The 15,964-nt window shown below is 42.3% G+C and overlaps 1 long non-coding RNA gene across 1 annotated transcript; it reads right to left on the bottom strand.

Moving 5' to 3' along the window:
* Positions 1 to 275: 275 nt before the first annotated feature.
* Positions 276 to 14,305, bottom strand: LOC116561384. Its single transcript, XR_004273405.1, has 2 exons — positions 13,915 to 14,305; positions 276 to 735 (listed from the first exon to the last, which is right to left on the bottom strand). It is a non-coding gene; the product is annotated as an uncharacterized LOC116561384 (long non-coding RNA).
* Between the last annotated feature and the right edge of the window lie 1,659 nt (positions 14,306 to 15,964).

Raw genomic sequence — 15,964 nt, 5'->3', positions numbered from 1 at the left:
AAAATAAAAAATTAAAACTAAAAATATTTTTTTTTTAAGGCAGGGTCTCACTCTGCTGCTTAGGCTGATCCCAGACTCCGGGGCTCAGGTGATCCTCCTTGCTCAGTCTCCTAAAGTGCTGGGGTTACAGGTGTGAGGCCCTGTACCCACCCTTAATTAATTAATTAAACAGGAAGCACTGAAACTGTGTCCTTCTTCTCTTTCTCTTGGGGAGGACGAGAGGATCATCAGCGCTAAGTGGCAGTTGCAATAAAGCAACACCCACACCCTGAAAGTACTGTCTTAGAAACAGCTTTTTAATTGCAGCATATCAGAGTGAAAAAAAAAAAAAACAGAGATGTTGGAGTCAGACAATCCTGGTTTCAAATCAGTTTCATTGTTCATCCTCTTGTGATTTTTGGCAAGAAATAGAATGTCTCTGTGTTTAGTTTCCTTGTCTGTGATATGAAATACATTGCAAATATGCTAAGTGTTGAGAAAATAATGAACAATGTGCAAGGAGTATTGGGGATATGTAGCTGCTCAGTAGATAATGATGATGATCAATATTCACCATCGACAAGTAGCTGTGGAATCCACAGATGGTGCCCATAAAAGGTTAACCAGTGAAGTGCTGGGACGCTGTTGCTGAAGAAATATTGGAAGGTTCCTGGTGTGCATAGTTAGATTGGCCTCAGCCTCAGAACTGTTCCCTTCCTACCCAAATCTGGGGCCTGTCTCCTCTTCCAGAGTTCCCTGAGAAAGGAGACAAAGAAAGTATAGGCAGACATCATCGAGGGCAGCTGCTTTCAGATAACTTCTGTAGCTGGTATTTTTTACAGAGACTATGTGTTGGGATACATAAATTTACCTAGAAATTAATGTGATGAAGACTTTATACATGAAATGGGAACTTTGGGATACTGACAACAGATAGGCTAATGATTCTGTAGGTTTTTTGGGGGTTCTTTTTGGTTATTTATTTGCTGTTTTATTTTATTTTATTCTTGAAGAAGTCTTGCTCTGTCACCCAGGCTGGAGTGCAGTGGCGTGATTTCTGCTCACTGCAACCGCCGCCTCCCAAGTTCAAGCAATTCTCCTGCCTCAGCCTCCTGACTAGCTGGGATTACAGGTGCCTGCCACCATGCCTGGCTAATTTTTTGTATTTTTAGTAGAGATGGGGTTTCACCATGTTGGCCAGGCTGGTTTCAAACTCCCGGCCTCAAGTGATCCACCTCGGCCTCCTAAAGTGCTGGGATTATAGGCATGAGCCACTGCACCTGGTCATGATTCTGTGGTATTAATAAAAGTTTTTCCAGTTCCCCAGTTAGGCACCATTGAATGCCGGGAACAATACTGAAGATGACATTTTTCTAGTGAACTAATCTGGCAGAAGATAATAGTAACCTTCCCAGAATGGTGTCTTACCAAGTTGTCGTCCTGCTTGGAGATGTTACACAATCCATTTGCAAGTATGTTTTGTTGCTTAATTATTATATCAAGCCTATGAAGTTGGTTTTATTCTTAGCCCCATGGTCCTGGGAATACTTTGGAAGTGGTTACATCTGAGTCATGGAGAATACCCATCGAATCGCACATTGTGTGGAGTAAGTCTCCATTGGAGAGAGTTACTATTTGCTTTTTAGTATCCATTTACTATTTTTAAGGTAAAATGATACCTTAAGTTCCATCTGGGGACCCACCCTCTCCCACTCTTAGGCCACAGAGTTTAAAAAGCATCACATCCATTCTTAACATTCTCTTTTGTTAGAGGACTTGGGTCATTCATCTACCATGTGACCCAGTCGGAATGAGGCACAAAGAGACTGTTGTTTTTTCCCAAGGGACTTGAACCTGGAAGCAGGTGAGCTGGTGCTACCGTTGCCACCTTGCCACCACAGGTAAATCAAATAAGGCTAGTGAGTGGAGGAACACAGAGCCCACTGACAGGTGAACAGAAAATGGGTCTTGATGACATCATTGGAGCCTAAATGAAACTGTTCCTGAAGAGAGTCCCATCTTGGACTTTTTACCTATGTGAGCCAATAAACTTTCTTCTGCTTTAAGCTACTTTTGGTTGAGTGTTTTTTTGTTTTGTTTTGTTTTTTCATTTTCAACAGAAGAGAATTGATTTGGTCTGGCTGTTTCCCCACCCAAGTCTCATCTTGAATTGTAGTTCCCATAATCCCCACATGCCATGGGAGGGAACTGGTGGCAGCTAATTAAATCATGGGGGCAGTTTCCCCTATACCGTTCTTGTGGATGTGAGTGAGTTCTCTTGAGATCTTACGGTTTTATAAGCATCTGGCATTTCCCCTGCTTGCACTCATTCTCTCTCCTGCCACTGTGTGAAGAGGTGCCTTCTGCCATGATTGTAAATTTCCTGAGGCCTCCCTAGCCCTGCAGAACTGTGAGTCAATTACACGTCTTTCCTTTATAAATTACCCAGTCTTGGGTGTTTCTTCATAGCACCATAAGAACAGACTAATACAAGAGTCCTAACTGGAAAACAATCTCTTTCTCCCCACTCTATGCCATAGTGAACTATAGACAGAGCTTCTCTGTTAGGTGGCTATTTTGCAAACCAAGGACAAAATGGAAGACTGGCGAGTTGTGGGCAGTTTTATGCTCAGAGATAATGTAAAATCTCCCCAACATAGAGGACATTCTGCAGGGATTCTCGTTATAGACTATGATAGTTGTTCTTTCTATCTTAAAATCCTGATTATAGCTGGGCATATAAGTAATTTTTTAAAAAGACATCATCAGACTCTTGTATCTATCATCTTGTATCATAAGGCCAGATTTCTAATTCTGAAATGGCAGAGACATGAGCTAAAAAGATTCTGGATCCTTAGGGACTTCAGAGAGCAAGCCATCTTATAGCCCTGGTTTGCCAATATTTGAATTCTTCCTTGAGAAAGAAATAAACCTCTGTCTTATTTAAGTCACTGTTATTTTGAGTTTTTGTTAGCATCAAGCATAATCCTAATTAAGACTCCCTGATGGCAGTTCCAAGAATATGTTTTACAAGAAATTATTTTCTCAATCTTTCTTAGACTATCCATGAAACTGAAAATGAGTACCGCTAATGTATGTAAAGTCCATATGATGTTGATATATTCTTTCAATATATATTATATAAGCAATTGCAGCAACATCCAAGTTAGATTCAGTGCAAACCAAAGTGACCCAATTCTTCCTATGTGCTGGGTGCTGTGCTAGACCAATGAGATTTGTCAGTGATAAAGGTGTGAATTTATTTTTTCTTTCCTTAATATTTCTTTTATAAAATTCTGTACTCTTTGACTGATAACCCTATTTTTCTCTCCCCCTGGTGCCTGGCAACCACTATTCTATTCTCTGCTTTTATGAATTTGATCATTTTACACTCCTCATGTTAAGTGGTATCATGTAGTATTTGTTCTTCTGTGTCTGGTTTATTTCATTTACCATAATGTCCTCCACGTTCATCCATGTTGTTGCAATTGGCAAGGTTTCCTCTTTTGTTCTTTAAGTCTGAATAGTATTCTAGTGTAGGTATGTACCATATTTTCTTTCTTTCTTTTTTTTTTTATAGACATGGGATTTCACCATGTTGGCCAGGCTGGTCTCGAAGTCCTGACCTCAGGTGATCTGCCCGCCTTGGCCTCCCAAAGTGCTGGGATTACAGGCCTGAGACACCACGTCTGGCCTACCATATTTTCTTTATTGGTTCATCTGATGATGGACATATAGGTTATTTCCATATCTTGGCTATTGGGAATAATGCTGCAATGAACATAGGAGTGAAGGTATCCCTTTGAGATCCTGATTTTCCTTTTTTCAAATATCTACCTACCTAGAAGTGGGGTTGCTGGGCCATATGGTTGTTTCATTTTTATTTATTTATTTATTTTTGAGACAAAATTTTGCTTTGTCACCCAGGCTGGAGTGCAGTGGCATGATCTCAGCTCACTACAACCTCCGCCTCCCAGGTTCAAATGATTCTCCTACCTCAGCCTCCTGAGTAGCTGGGACTACAGGTGTGTACTACTGCACCTGGCTAATTTTTGTATTTTTAGTAGAGACGGGGTTTCACCATGTTGGCCCAGCTCGTCTTGAACTCATGATCTCAGGTGATCCACCCACCTTGGCCTCCCAAAGTGCTGGGGTTACAGCTATGAGCCACCATGCCTGGCCATCATTTTTAATTTTTTGAGGACTCTCTATGCTGTTTTCCAAAGGGACTTACCAATTTGCATTCTCACCAACAATGTACAATGGTTCCCTTATCTCCACATCCTCAATAACAACCTGTTATCTTTTATCTGTTTGTTTTATAATAGTCATACTAACAGATGTGAGGTGATATCTCATTGTGGTTTTGATTTCCATTTCCCTGGTGATTAGTGATATTGGGCTCCTTTTCATATACCTGTTGGCCATGTGTATGTCTTCTTTGAAAAATGTTAAGGTCCTTTGCCCATTTTTTTTGCTATTGAGTTGTAGAAATTATTTTTATATATTGGAAATTAACCTTGATCAGGTATATCATTTGCAAATACTTTCTCCCATTCCTTCTGCTGCCTTTGCATTTTGTGTATTGTTCTCTTTGCTGTGTAGAATCTTTTTATTTGGATGTAATCTCATCTGCCTACTTTTGCTTTTGTTGCCTGCCTTTTGGTTTTATATTTTAAAAAAAATCACTGCCGAGGCCAATGTCAAGAAGTTATTTTCTTATGTTGCCTTCTAGAAGTTTTACAGTTTCAGATCTTGTGTTTAAATCTTTAATCCATTTTGAGTTGAGCTTCTGGTATGGTCTAAGATAAAGGTCCAATTGTCCAATTTGCATGGAGATATCCAGTTTTTCCAGTAACATTTATTGAAGAGACTATCCTTTCCCCATTGTGTATTCTTGGTACCCTTGTCAAAAATTATTTGTCCATTATGCATCAATTTATTTTTGCACTCTCTGTTCAAAAACTATTCTGTTCTGTTAGTCTATACGTCTGTTTTTATGACAGTACCATAGTGTTTTGATTGCTGTAGCTTCATAACATTTTTATTTTATTTTAATTTTTATAGAGACAGGTTCTCACTATATTGGCCAGGATGGTCTCAAACTCCTGGTCTCAAGCAGTCCTCCTGCCTTGGTCTCCCAGTGTGCTGGGATTATAGGCATGAGCTACCACACCTGGTTTGTTACATATTTTGAACTCAGGATGTTTGATATCTCCTTCCAGTTATGCTCCTGATAAAAGTGTTGAGTTTTATACACAAATTTAATTTTCAGTCTAAAATCAATTAAATTATACATTCAAAGATAAGATTTTGAGGTGTTTTAGGAGAGAAATGAGAAGCAAGGTTCTATGAATATTGTAGTTGGATGAATGTTGTTCATAGGGGCATAGACACTGAAAGCTTCTGCTTCACAATAGCTATGGTTCAGATGCTATAGGGCTGAAAATAATTAGGGCTGAAATTAATAAACTACATAGGAATCACTGGATTCAATTCTATTTGTTTCACAGAGGTACTTCACATTGCTAGGTGACTTTGAAGGAAAGCAAGTATTTTTCAGCTTTAAAATTAGAAAAATTAGTGGGTTAGGCAATCTATGGAAAATTTTGAAATAATTATTAGTAATTTCTCAGTAGTAGGTAAATTCAAATGTTCATTCCCATGTTAATAGATATTGAGGCAGAAAAGAAAAACTAAAAATGATCATGGGAGTGGTATTGGTGGAAACTGGGAATAACATTCATATCCTTTAGCTTGGTGACTACCCATCTACCCACACATTTACAAATGAGAGTTATTGGTAGGTCTGATTTGTTTGGTTGGTGAATGTCATTTTCCAAGATTTGTTGAAATTCCTAAAAGAAATAAGTGTTTTGTCAGGTGTGATGAATGCAGGGAAGTAAGAGGAAAAGAAGACAACATAGATGTATCAGTTTTCTCTTGCCGTGTAACAAACTACCCTAAATATTAGTGGCTTAAGACAATAGCGTATGATGCTGGAGGTTGACAATTTGGGCTGAGTTCAGCTGGGCAGTTTCGATCTCATCTTTTTCATGTGTCTTTTGCAACCCTGGGGTGACTATGTGCGTCTTCTGGGAGTTGACACCTATTAGTTAAAATACCTGGACTTTCTTCCACATGATCCCTCTAGAAGGCTAACATGGATTTACTCCCATAGTAGTAGCAGAATTTTAAGAGAAAGTGGAGCTGGGTGTGGTGGCTCAAATCTGTAATCCCAGCACTTTGGAAAGCTGAGGCAAGCAGATTCCTTGAGCCCAGGAGTTCGAAATCAGCCTGGGCAACATAGTGAAATCTTGTCTCTACAAAAATTAGCTGGTCATGGTGTCACAGGCCTGTAGTCCCAGCTAGTCAGGAGGCTGAGGCAGGAGGATTGCTTGGGCCCGGGAGGCAGAGGTTGTAGTGAGCCAAGAACACGTCACTGCCCTGCAGCCTGGGCAATACAGCAAGACCCTGTCTAGAAAGAAAAGAAAAAAAAGAAAAGAAAAGAAAATGAAAAGGAAAGGAAGAAAAAGAAAGAAAGAAAAAGAAAGAAAGAAAGAGAAAGAAAGAGGACACATACAAGAAAGGTATTCTAAGGATTGGTTTTGATCTCATCTTCTGTTCCTTCCACTGTAGCTACTGTAGTTTCCAAAAAACGATAAGACCAGCCTTTTTGACAAGAGGAGCTGCAAAGTCACATTTCAAAGGGCATAGATGCAGGAAAGGGAGTGGCGTGGCCATTTTTCAATCAACTATCATGAACAGTATTGGGAAGCTGAGGGAAGACGGTCTTGATTTGTTGTTGAACAAATTTGTGGAGAAGTAGGAAGAAATAAAAAGAGGATACAGGCAGGGAAAAAAGAAGGGCATCAAAGAGCAATGGCTGGTTAAAATGTGATACAAATAGCAATAGGGAACCCCAGAAGACCCTTAAGCAAGACAGAAATGTAGACGAAGCACAGAGCATGTATAAACATCCACAGAGTTATAGGAGACTTCTGGCTGAGGGCCTGGCAAGATAAGCAGAGCGTTTGTATCTCTGGGTTTCTGAGTTAATGATGCCAGCAGTCTCTGGACCAGCCAAATTGTGGTGGATTTATTATTTACATTACAACTGCATTGTAAAATGAAAACATATGTCTATATTTTCAGTGCTTTGACAATATCATTGAACATGCTGTAGAATTTTGTATCCAGTATCAGGATGCAATTTCCCTATCAAATAAAATTGTTGTTTGCTTTCTGTACTCTATATTATTATGGAAATTTCAGTTTATCAGCTACAGTGAAGCCGACTGAAATGAGTAGGCCACATATTATACAAGCTGTTTTCTCCCACCCCTCTGAATATCCTGATTCCCTATTTATGCTAATATTGTTTTATGCTAATAATATACTTTTTTGTCTGTTTTGATGCCATACAGCCTGATTCATAGGAGAAGCGCAAATGTTTTAAAGCTTTCTGGTGGAAATGAGAGTGTTCTGAAATAACTCTAGCCAGGAAAAACCTTGGTGGCATCCTCTCGTTTCACTTTTCCTCCTGCCTCTGTTGATAATGCATTGCTAAACCCAACAAATAAGAAGTTGCTTAGGGCCTGTGTTTGTTCCTGCTGACCATCAGAGTAATAGTAACTTAATGTGCAACTGGATAATGTTGGGGGAGACCCCCTTTTCCAGGAGCCATTGACCCCTACCCCTTTTTAAAATTGCAGTGTGACACCAGGTAGTACCCAAATCCTGTTAACAGATAATTTTATTATGTTTCCGAGTTCTAGACTAACAATATAATAGGGTGTGCGTCCCCTTAATGGTTGTGATGCAGGAGAGGCAAGCCCCAAAATTTAAGGGCTTAGCCTGGAGAATTATTGGCTTTGTCCGGGAAAGAATTCAGTGGCAAGTTGGCGGTGTGAAACAGCAATCTTTTACTGAACAGTAGTGCTCCTTGCTGAGCAGGGCTAACTCCTAGGCAGCAGGCCTACAACCTGCAATGGATGGGCTGTTGGCAACTGTATTTCTACCCGCTTTCACTTACATGCAAATTAGGGGAGGGTCAATGCAATTTGAAGGCATGGGTTATTTAGAACTTTCTAGGAAAGGGGCAGTAACTTCCAGCTCATTGCCACGGAGGGGGTGGTAACTTTCAGGGCGTTGCCATGGCATTTGTAAACCGTCCTAGCACTGGTGGGAAGAGTCTTATGCTGACAGGCAATGAGGGCAGCTAGGGATCTGTTTCCTCTCCATCTGCTGGGTCTGGCGAGTTTCTTCACTTCATCCTTTTGGCCCTTTGGGACCTGGAAATGAGTCCTGCTGGTCTCCTACCTCAGCTGCATGTTTTGAAAAATATACCGCCTTAGAGTGTGGGAGCTCCTATTTTCTCAAAAAGTGGTCTTCAGGTCTTGTGTCCATTTTCTCATTTTAATTTGTTGCCTCCCGTTTGGCTGACACTGGATTCTGAGCAGGAGGGAAGGATCAGCTGGCAAAGCACGGAAAAGTATGGTGGGAGGGTCCTTCTCTAGTTAGGAGTTTAGGGGATGGTTATTTAACCCGTAAGTGTGAGAGATTTTGTAAAGAAAATATTCAGAAACGATCTGCTTGTGTAAAATAATATTTAAAGAACAAATAAATGTTTCTGGTGGCATGTCTTCATTATAAAGCCATGTCAGTTCATCCTTGTGGCTGAGAGCATGACCTTTGAAGATAATTTCCACCTCTTCTAGCTGCATGACTGTGGGCATATATGTTAAACCTCAGTCAGTCCTGGTTTAATAATAAGTCATAAGAATGTGTCAAAAGTTAAATTAATGAATATATTTGGTGCACAGTGCGTGGCATACAGTAAGCACTCAGCATTGGCATCAACATCATCACCGTTGTCATCATTGTCATTAACCACCCTCCTCACATCTATTTTGTTACTTATTTGTTTAAGATGGAGTTTCACTCTTAGTTTGCCCGGCTGGAGTGCAATGGGGCAATCTCGGCTCATCACAACCTCCACCTCCTGGGTTCAAGTGATTCTGCTGCCTCAGCCTCCTGAGTAGCTGGGATTACAGGCATGTGCCAGTATGCAGGGCTAATTTTGTATTTTTAGTAGAGATGGGGTTTCTCCATGTTGGTCAGGCTGGTCTTGAACTCCCGACCTCAGGTGATCCACCCGCCTGGGCCTCCCAAAGTGCTGGGATTACAGGCATGAGCCACTGTACTTAGCCTCTCACATCTATTTTCTTATGCTGCTATTCAAACTCCATCAATTACATGATGCTGACTAGTAGGTGCTAGGTACATAGGCCCTCAACAAGTTTATGAGAAATAGGTAATGAGTGAATGAATCTATGTATCATATTGTGATTGCAGTGGTGCAGTGGTGTGTGTGTGTGTGTGTGTGTGTGTGCATGTGCACGCGCGCGCATGTGTGTATTTGAAAGGAGGATTCATTAGCTGGGCATGATGGTGAGCACCTGTAAGTCCCCACTACTCAGGAGGCTGCTGTGAGAGGATTGCTTGAGCTCAGGAGTTTAAGCCACTGCACTACATCCTGGGTGACAGGGCAAGATCCTGCCTCAAAAAGAATAAATAAATAAATGATATATAAAGGAGGATTCACCCTGAATAAGTGGATAAGTGCTTCTGATGACCATAAATGGTGGAATGACTAGTCATAAAAAACTTTGCACCAGGGATTTATTGATGTGTCTGAAAATCCTAAATGGAAAACCAATAACGAGTATATAAAAGCAGCATTGCCTCAAGGCACCCAGGCCCTCACTTGGCTTGTCTCTGTCTCATCTCCCAAGGCTGCCCCGAGGCTCCCCCTTTGGAATTCTAGGGCTCAGAGGAGTCTGGGTGAAAACAAATGCCATAAAGAAATGTTGCAATTAATGTCTTTGCAGCCTAACTGTTTTAATAATGCTTTAAAAATTGTTTGGAAAAAGGCAATGTTCATAGCTAGAGACTGAATTTCAGGCAGCAAATACCTCACACATTTCCAGATATCTCGGCTGTCACGACCTCAGACATCTTGGCCATCACTACCTCATGATAATGTGCCCTGCTTTTCAAGGAAAGACTCTGAGGAAGGCTGGGCATGGTGGCCCATGCCTGTAATCCCAGCACTTTGGGAGGCCAAGGTGGGAGGATTGTCTGACCCCAGGGGTTTGAGATCACCCTGGGCGACATAGTGAGACCTGCCTCTAAACAAACAAACAAATAAAAAATTAAATTATCTGGGAATGGTGGCACATGCCTGTAGTCCCAGCTGCTTAGGATGGTGAGTGGGGAGGATGGCTTGAGCCAGAGAGGTCAAGGCTGCAGTGATCATAGCAAGATTCTGTCTCAAAACAACAACAACAACAAAATGCTTTCCCAAAACACTGAGGAAAACCCTAAAATTATGAATTACAGAAAGCATCAAGATTGTGTTCAAATTTACTGAAGTCTCTTTTTTAAACTTTTTTTAAGACGGGGTTTCACCATATTGGTCAGGCTGGTCTCAAACTTCTGACCTCAGGTGATCTGCCCGCCTCAGCCTCCCAAAGTGCTGGGATTATAGGCGTGAGCCACCACACCCAGCTACTGAAGTCTCTGACTTTCCACACTCTGGTCTCTAATCAGCTTCTTTCCCAAGACTTCCCAGGGTGTTAGCTTCTTCCTAATTGGTGCCTTCTCCTTAGCGCCCCTCCTTAAGCAAACTCCTCTTGCTTTTAGTGACCTCTCTCCTTTCCCTGTTTAAATCCTATCCATCTTTCAAGTCCTAAGACAAATTCTGTCTCTTGTAGGATATAGTTTTCTACAACTCTCTCCCTTATTTAGATCCACACTGTGTAGCATTTAATTGTTCTGTGTTAGCTTTGTCTTCCTAAGTAGGTCACATTCTCCTTGAGGGCAAAGATTATGCTTTAGTTTCTCTTGTTTCTCACTTGGAGAGGCTGGGAGTGATAGATACATAGTAGGTGCTGATTAAATATTTGTTGATTGATTCCCTGCAAAGGGGTAGCTGCAAACTAAAGTTAAAGCACTAAACAAACCAAAGCAGTGATCTGAATCTCCCTTTGGGAAGATACTCTAACGGGAATGGAAAAAATTCTTCAAAGAGCCTTGTCAGCTAATGTTCTTTGAATGCCCTTCTAATGAGATATCAGGTGGGGGGGTGGTGCAGGGCTGCAGGAGCACTGTTCTTCTTTCCTGTAGAGTTTGGAGTTGGCTACCAAGGACATCCCAGGGGAACAGGGACTCTAGGGTACAGAGGCATGAGGGTAGGATATTAAACAAAAAAGGAAGTGAAATGCTTATACACTCATGTCTACACCCAAGAATGTGTAATGCACATCTCTTACCCACAAACCAGAATGAAGAGAGGTTTGACCCTGCAGCTAGAAAGTAAGAGTGAGAGTGAGAGGGAGAGAGAGAAAGAGAGCGAGAGAGAGCCGGAGGCTCTTTGAGGTTGATAATTTTTTCTAAAGCTGGGGAGGGGAGAGCTGATAAAAAATGCTTGTTTGCACTTAGCAGCATGAAAGGTGACTGAGAATTAGCCTACGCTGCTGTGCCTAGCCTCTTTATAATGTACTGAAAGTTTCATAGGTCTATTGAGGGCAGAGACTGGGCAGGGTATAATTCTTTATAAGACTAAAGTTTCGGTGCTCTAAGGGAGGAAGAAGGGATGAAGGAAAGACACACTAGCAGGGTTAGGATAAATGGGTGCAGGAGGAGAAAAGCTGCTTCTTCCTCTTCTCTGGCTGAGTGGATGGAGGGCTGTGTGAATACACACACTTCAGAATCTGATGATGGGTAGTGGCTGAGGCCACTCATACAAACATGAAAACCACTGCTATGAGTTGATGCACGTGCGTTTCCGATAGCTCAGCAATCTTACTATACAAAGGGAACAGGAGATGCCATTGTTCTGGAATTGGAGGCATGGGCTCACTGTCTTACTTGAGATATTTGAACCAGCATCATTTATTCAGCTAAATATTCGGTAAAAGTGGAAAGTCAAGGAGTCTCAGGTTATAGAAATCTGATGCCCTCCAACAATCTTAGAGATGCTGGTTAAAAAGTAAAATGATTTGGTGGCCCATTGGCTAACTTTTAGCAAGACTGCTTATACATAATGTAGATTGCTTATCTACAAGATCTTAGGAATGGTCCCTAACGTGGATGTTACCATCCTTAAGTGGAATTTCAATTTCCACTCTGGGTCCAAAATATTTAGTTTCGTAAAATAATTTCTTTGAAGTGATAATGGAACATATGAAACACACACACACACACACACACACACACACACACACACACACACTCTTCATCTGTCCTCTTGGATCTTTGAGCTTTGCTTCTGCTTAAAATCTCTCAGGATGGTTTCTGTGTCTCTTTTTGGGGCATGTTTCTTCCCTCTGCAGATGAGCCTCAATCACGGGTTGGTAAATATTGTAAACCACCTGTGTCCCACAGACATAGCTGGGAAGACTGTTGGATGATGCTAAGAAAGAAAAAGCAGATGAGGAGAAGGGATTAGGACATTTTTGATGGGAAAAGCCATAACCGACATCTAGGTGGTTGAATATGCAATAAGCTGCTGGCTATTGCCCTGAGTTCCCAGCGGATATTCATAGCACATAAGATTCCAGGCAAAGTACTAGTTTGGTTTCACCCTTGCTCTGCTTGGCAGTCCAGCAGTGCATGGGTAGGGGAGGGCTCCGCAGCAGAAGACACTTTCAGATGTGACTTTTCCTCACTACTTACATTGAGAAGGAAGAGGGCAGAGCAGAGTAGGATGGAGATCTAAGAGCACAGTGAGACGGTGAGAGAGAGAACCCAGCCCCAGTCACCCTCCTTTATGACTTCCAGAGTTTGCTAGTGCCCCAGTTCACTCAGGGACCCTCTCAGAGAATGTGTGAGGTCATCCCTTTTCCAAATATGTAGTCATATGAGGCTGAATTTTCTTTAGCTACACCGGTAAAACAACATATTGCAACAAAGTGAATGCAGAAGTGGATATGAGAACCTAGCTGCCTTTTCTTAACATAGGTGTTAAAGAGACTTGCGAAAATGCAAAATAATGTCACTCTCTCATAAATTTTTTGCTTTGGAAAATATAGTTTTTTTAAATAGAATAAAATGCTATTTATGTTATCTATGTGTTTTGTACCTTAGCATGTAATGGGTTTATTGTTCTTTTAAAATAAATATCTACATGAATATTTAAAGTTTTCTTTTAATTTCTCTATCTTTTTTTTTCTTTTCTTTCTTTTTTTTTTTCCTGAGAAAACTTGGGAACCATCTCTCTGTCTCTATCTTTCTTTTTCTTGACCGACTCTTGCTCTGTTGCCCAGGCTGCAGTGCAGTGGCACAATCTCAGCTCACTGCAGCCTCTTCCTTCCATGTTCAAGTAATTCTCCTGCCTCAGCCTTCTGAGTAACTGTGATTACAGGCACCAGCCACCATGCTTGGCTAATTTTTAGTAGAGATGGAGTTTTACCATGTTGGCCAGGCTGGTCTTCAACTCTGTGACCTCAAGTGATCCACCCTCCTTGTCCTCCCAAAGTGCTGGGATTACAGACCCACTTTAATTTCTAATATTGTTACCAATAATCTACATAAATAAAAACTCTTTGGGGTTCCCGATAATCGCTGAGTGTAAAGTGGCTCTGAGACTGGAGTTTGAGAACCTCTGCCTAAGGAAGAGCATATGAATTCCAAAACCGTGGACAAGAACGGCAATCCTTAGAGAAGGTGGATTCATTTCAGGGACATATTAACTGTAAAAAGATCGACTGTTCGTCTCTGAACCAACAGCCTGTGTCTACTCCCAGGTGCGAGTGTGTTGGGAGCGGCACGGCTGCATGCCTGACAGCCAGCTTCCTTCCTTTATTTCACAGCACTGTTTGATCACAGCATTTTCTTCCGCATTGACGCGAACACAAGGGCACCACCTACCTCATGTCTTCCTTCTTCCTGTGGATGTCCAGATGAAGCACTCCACACTCCTCTGAGCGAGATAAACAAGGAAGATGTGTGCTTAGTCCAGAGGTTTCATCAAGAAAATAAAAGCAGAGACAATAACGTTTTGGTCTTGGCTCTCCTGTTGGCTTCAGAATGAACATAATTAAGGTGACTAATGATAAACTCAGGCTGGAAAAATGAATAATTGTAGGTCATGTTGCCATGAAGTTATGAAGAAAAAGAGCTCTTTAGATGTATACATATTCCTGGCCACTCTGCTTCGTAGGGTGGAGTGAGAGGACTGCCCGCCTGCCTTGCCTGTGAAGGAGGAAGTGCAGCCACACAGGTAAAGCTGGTCTGAAAAGAGCTCGGCTTTATTTGTTCTGGGGCCAGGTGAGCTTGCAGATCTGCAAATTCAGAATCTGGCTGACTTAACCACCCAGCACAGGTGTCTCTGGAAAAAGCTGGCCACCACCCCTGGTAGACCCTTTCACCAGTTAGCAGAAAGGGAGGCACTGAGTCAATATCACCAACTTATTTTCCCTGAATTTCTCAGTTAGATTCTTTAGCCTTTCTTTGCTGGCAAGGAGAAGGAATGTGCAGAAAGGCAAAGCATGTTAAAGCTGGTGCAGCCCCTTCTGCTTGGAAGGAAGCTCAGGAATCAGGTACAAGTCTTATTGCCAAGCACATGCCTTCATTTGTCGAAGGGTCGCTAAGTGCCTGTCTGTGGCACTGACCTAGTTATGGCTTCTGAAAGGACCTGTCTTGAGCAGGGAGCTTCAACTGGGCACTGGTAGAGCTGGGAGGCAAAGGACCAGCCTGTTTGCTGACCAGAGAAATCCAAGGCTGATATCAGAGCTCACATGATAAACACCAGGCAAGAGGGCTCACTATGTTGGCCAGGCTGATCTCAAGCTCCTGACCTCAGGTGATCCACTTGCCTCAGCCTCCCAGGGAGCTGGGATTACAGGAGTGAACCACCATGCCCAGCCATAGTCCAGCATTCTGGAAGCTGGAAGGTGTCCCTCCTCATTTTAGAGTTGGGCATCAAGGTCAGCCCTGGAGCCATGAGCTCCTTACACAAGTGAGGAACTTGAAAGGGGCGGTGTTCCAGACAGTTGTCTTGCTTCCTGGCTTCCACTCTCGCAGCCTATCTCTGGGAGCCAGCAGGGTGTTTTGTACACAGATGAGTAAGGTTTGCTAACAGGGCCAAAGATAGAGTGATCAGAGTTGTGTTTCAGAAGGTTAATATGTTAGGAACCTACTACATGCCAGATGCAGGTACTAATCCAATATTGTACGTGGGTCGTTAAGACTCCAGCTTCCCAAGACCCACCCCTTTCTGGGGGACAGAGTTAGGGCACTTTGCAATCTTCCTCAGCATCCATGGTAGCCTGGCTGCTGCCATTGTCTTTGTTGCAGCTGTGGCTGACCCTAAGCTTCTTTGATGTGGGTGTTCTTCTCTGTTCTTCCTATACTTCTGTTTCTTGTGTGGCTGCCTTTCCTCGTGGCCAGTCCTCTTGTAAGCACCACTATTCTAGGTCCAGCATTCTTATTTATTTATTTTATTGAGATGGAGTCTGGCTCTGTCACCCAGGTTGGAGTGCAGTGGTGCGATTTTGGCTCACTGCAACCTCCACCTCCCTATTTCAAGTGATTCTCCTGCCTCAGCCACCTAAGCAGCTGGAATTACAGGCGCCTGCCACCATGCTCAGCTAATTTTTGTAATTTTTAGTAGAGATGGGGTTTGCCATATTGGCCAGGCTGGTTTCAAACTCCTGACCTCAGGTGATCCACTCACCTCAGCCTCCTGGAGAGCTAGGATTACAGGAGTGAGCCACCGTGCCAGGCCATGGTCCAGCATTACCGAAGCTAGAGGGTGTCCCTCCTCATTTCAAATAATTGTGACTCTTGGGTGATCAGAGTCTTGCTTATTGCATTTTTTAGTGGCTTCTGCCAAGATACAGAATGGGTTCTCCAGAATCAGAGCAGCTGGATCTGTAAAGGACACTTTTTGGTGGAACAGCAAGAATTATTGAATTCT

Source organism: Sapajus apella, unplaced genomic scaffold (assembly GCF_009761245.1).
Source record: "Sapajus apella isolate SASKATOON/1434 unplaced genomic scaffold, GSC_monkey_1.0 scaffold29, whole genome shotgun sequence".
In the NCBI taxonomy this organism is placed as follows: domain Eukaryota; kingdom Metazoa; phylum Chordata; class Mammalia; order Primates; family Cebidae; genus Sapajus; species Sapajus apella.
The sequence above is the reverse complement of the archived record's forward strand: the minus strand, read 5'-3'. Positions and strand labels throughout refer to the sequence as shown.